This window comes from Merops nubicus, unplaced genomic scaffold (genome assembly GCF_000691845.1).
Source record: "Merops nubicus isolate BGI_N331 unplaced genomic scaffold, ASM69184v1 scaffold15818, whole genome shotgun sequence".
In the NCBI taxonomy this organism is placed as follows: domain Eukaryota; kingdom Metazoa; phylum Chordata; class Aves; order Coraciiformes; family Meropidae; genus Merops; species Merops nubicus.
The window spans coordinates 40,788-44,600 of record NW_008626484.1 but is presented as its reverse complement, the minus strand read 5'-3'; positions in this window follow the sequence as shown (position 1 = coordinate 44,600).

Sequence of the window (3,813 nt, the reverse complement as noted above, 5' to 3'; positions counted from 1 at the left end):
CTGAATTAAATGAAGCTCCCTCAGTACCTGGCCTGAAACCCAGGCAGCAATCCTGACTGTTGCTTAGCATCATCACACCACTGAGAGCTGAACGTTTTCCTTTCTTCCTTTGCTGTTACTTCCCTGACCTTCATTAGTTCTGCAAGCACGGAATGCAGAGCCCATATGGAGACAGTTATCATAAAAAAAATGATTCCTGGCCCCTTAATTAGCTCCTCATTATCTGAGAGCTTCATATTGAAGCATTAAGATGTTGCGAAGCAATTTGTTGAGTTTCCAATTAAAACTTTTTTAGAATTGTTGAGCCTTTTAATACTTTGTGTTTACAAATTGCTTTGGACCTACACCAGTACACACGTTTCCTTCACTGGGGAAATATAGCTGAGGAGCTGATAGTTATTAATATAAAATCCTTGGGTTTAATAAAGCCATAAACTATGTCAATGAAGCTGCTCTTTTTGTACCTGATACAGTGGAGACGACGGTTTCTGAGTGCAGAAGAGTAAGAATCATTAAGAGGGCAATTACAGGCTGATTTCCTAATAACTCCACTTTTACAGCACCGTAAAAATGAATGTACACATCCCTCTTTATATTAATTTACCCATGATATGTTTCCACCAGATGACAGCAGGTGCTGAGACCCTTGGTTTCTGCAGGGGTGAATAAGGAGCTAACAAGGCTCAGCTCCTCCCAGTGTGGCAGGATCAGGCCATCATGAATAAATAAAAGCCAGATGGGCATGGATTATATTCAGTGTATTACACAAGCTGTTAGCTGGAGGAGTGCAGCTACCAGACAGGAATAGGGAAGAAAAATAGGTCTCTCCTACGAAGCACGGAGCTACACGGGCTCCTGGGTTACTTGGGTCTAAGGCTTGATTTACTGTAGTGGCCCAAAAAACAGGGAGGTGAGTGGTCAATTGGCAATCCCAGGAGTGAGCTGTTCCTCAAATCTTCAGAGCCAGCATGAAGCAAAGGGAAAGGCAATGGCTCCAAAGACCTGGAGAGGGATAAAGTGATTGGATTAAAACCTATTAAAATGATTCCCAAACCACTTGGAAGGAATAGCCATCTTCACATCACATCTGATGAGTACAAAGGAGGGATGCAGCTTGTCTGCAGCAGAACAGGCACGAGCCCACAGACCTTTAACCCCAAATAGCTTCTTCCTCCCGTTAAAGCATCTCCAGGTTCACCAGGCTGAGTAAATTCATGACCATTAAGAGTTTGTTGTATAATCACCATAGAAGGACACATACCACCAGGGGAAGTGGCTGTGAGGAGGGATCAGCCAAGCCATGACAAACAGCACCGTGCCAAAGCGACCTGTGCTGGGCTTCTGTTCTCAGCTCGTGCTGAGGACTTGTGATAATACAGTACTTACGTTCTTGGGGATGTTGTAAAGCCATGAGCTGATCTGTATTGAACATGTCATTTGTATTCCCACGCTGTTTCTTAAGCAAATCTGTCAAATAAAACCTAAAAAAGAATGAAAAGAGGAAAGCAAAGGAGTGGTTGCATAAGGAACTCACGGAGCAGCAGCCGCGGCTGCTCCGGGCACTGGTGGCATCAGAGATTTGCTGTCCTAAGAGGAGGTGGCAATGACCCTGAGAAACAGCTTTGGTCTGGAACAGAGAGCAGCACCCCAGGTGACACCCAGATGTGAGCTCAGGGCCATCTCCAGCTGCTGTTTGTCCATAAGCTGTTGCTTCCCTCCTGTTCCAGATTTGGGGTTGCTTTACAGTGAACCATCTGGCTCTTGACAGACAGGGGCTGAGCTCCTCCTCCTCTGGCTTTTAAAGACCTCATCATTTTCAGGGTCATTTTTCCACACCCTTCTTCACCTGTTTTCCCATTTTTGTACTTTCTGAGCACCTGGCTACCACAAAAAAAAGTGTCTAGAGGCAGCTCAGCACCTGCAGCAGCACTGTGGGTCCTTCCTCAAACACACAGAGCAGCAACTCAGGCAAGGGACCTTGGGGAAAGGAAACATAAATCTGCCATCTGTGGCAATTTAGTATTTACCAGTCATATTGCACCAGGGCACTGTCACTTTGAATGAGTGTTAAAGTGTTTCCTCTCCGTGGCCTGAGCAGTCTCCTTTTCCCATCAAATTGGCCATGCCATGCCATAATAAAACAGACACACTGTGGCTGCAAAGGGTCACTTGGAGGGGCTGACCTTAACTCAGAGAGGTTTCCCCCTTTGAAGGAGGCATTCATTTAAAGTTTCATTGCAATTCTGCAATGTGAAGCTGCTGTGCTGGGATTTTAAAGAGGCAGCTGAGAACAAATTTGCAATTGATCCTGGCTAGGAGCACTGGGCAGTCAGAAGTGGGAGCAAAGTTCAGGGTCAACACTCTGGTGGCTCTTGGCTTTGTTTCCATGACTAGTAGGATGGGCAAGCTCAAGAGTAGGATCACCTAGGACTGGCTTTCTGGAGTGCTGTGGTGAGAGGAACCACCCTGGGGACACGGGGCAGCTCTGGGAGTTGGGGTTCAGACAGCACCTGGAGAAATGAGAACTGGGTGAGTTCTGCAATCCAGGAGGAGTTTGCCTGAAGAAAAGGTGTTGAGTTAGGCACGCTGTCAATGAGCACAAATATTTGTGCTCTCAAGCAAGATTTCCTCCTGCAAACACCACTTGAGAGCTGGCAGCCTTCAGCTGTGAGCACAGAGGCTACGTGGTGCTTTGGAGAGCTCAGACAGGAGCTGAGGAATGTTTCCAAACTTCCACGTTTCTTCTTCCTTAACACTTCCCCTGAAACAGCAGGAAGAATTGGCCCAAATCACTGATGCAGCAGTGGCCAGGGGTGTTTGGGTACTTGTGAATGGTGCAAAACAGGGCTGTGATCCTCTGATATAGCTGTGGTGACTGATAGTGATGCTGATGATGATACCAAGCCAGGTCTGAGTGTCTACCTCCTTGCTGGATAAAGGGCTGAGTGCTGCTTCTCCTCTGCAGATTTTAGGTTCAAAACCCCATTCATCCATGGGAAGGAAAGCAGCTTTTGGAAGCACAGGGAGTTCTGCAAGAGGAGATCCTGAGTTTCTGCTGAGCAGATTTTAGGTTCAAAACCTCCATTCATCCCTGGGAAGGAAAGCAGCCTCTGGAAACAGGGAATTCTGCAGGAGCAGATCCTGAGTCTCTGTTGAGCATCCCAAAGTACCTAACACCTCAGCAGCACCCAAAAGGCTGGAGTGCAGGTGCTCAGAGCAGAGCTGCAGCAGCACAGCCGAGGAGGATAAGCTGTTCTAAACAAACAGGGCTCTGCGCCCAGATTTTACCCATTCCACTTCCTTTCAAAACTTCAATAAACCGGTGTTTTACACAGGAAAAACTGTCAGCTTTTTAATTGCCAGCCATCGTTACTGCGTTACCGTAATGTGAGGGAATAGAAGCTGCTCTGTGACTGCCAGATGTTCACACTCCTGCTCATTCCAGCAGTGATGAGTGTGGTGATGCTCGTGCCCGGCCAGCAGCCAGGGTGAGGAACCCCGGGCACGCACAAATCTGGGATAAAGAGCTGCAAAACGTTCCAGCCTTTGGCATAAAAATAGCCTCAGCAGTTAAACCAGATGGGATAAAACCTGCAGAAGGGCAATCAGCCCTCACGAACCAGGGCACACGATGGTTGTCAGCTAAGGGTCAGGAAAAAATTTGTCCTAGGGGTGCTGCTGTCTAATGGACTGTGTGAGGAGTCGTCGTGCTCCTTGCTGCTGGGCAGGAGGCAAGCAGAGCTCATCGTCTGCAGGGCTGTTTTAAGATGTTTTGCCTTTGAAATATGAAATGGGGTATTAATATTGTAATTC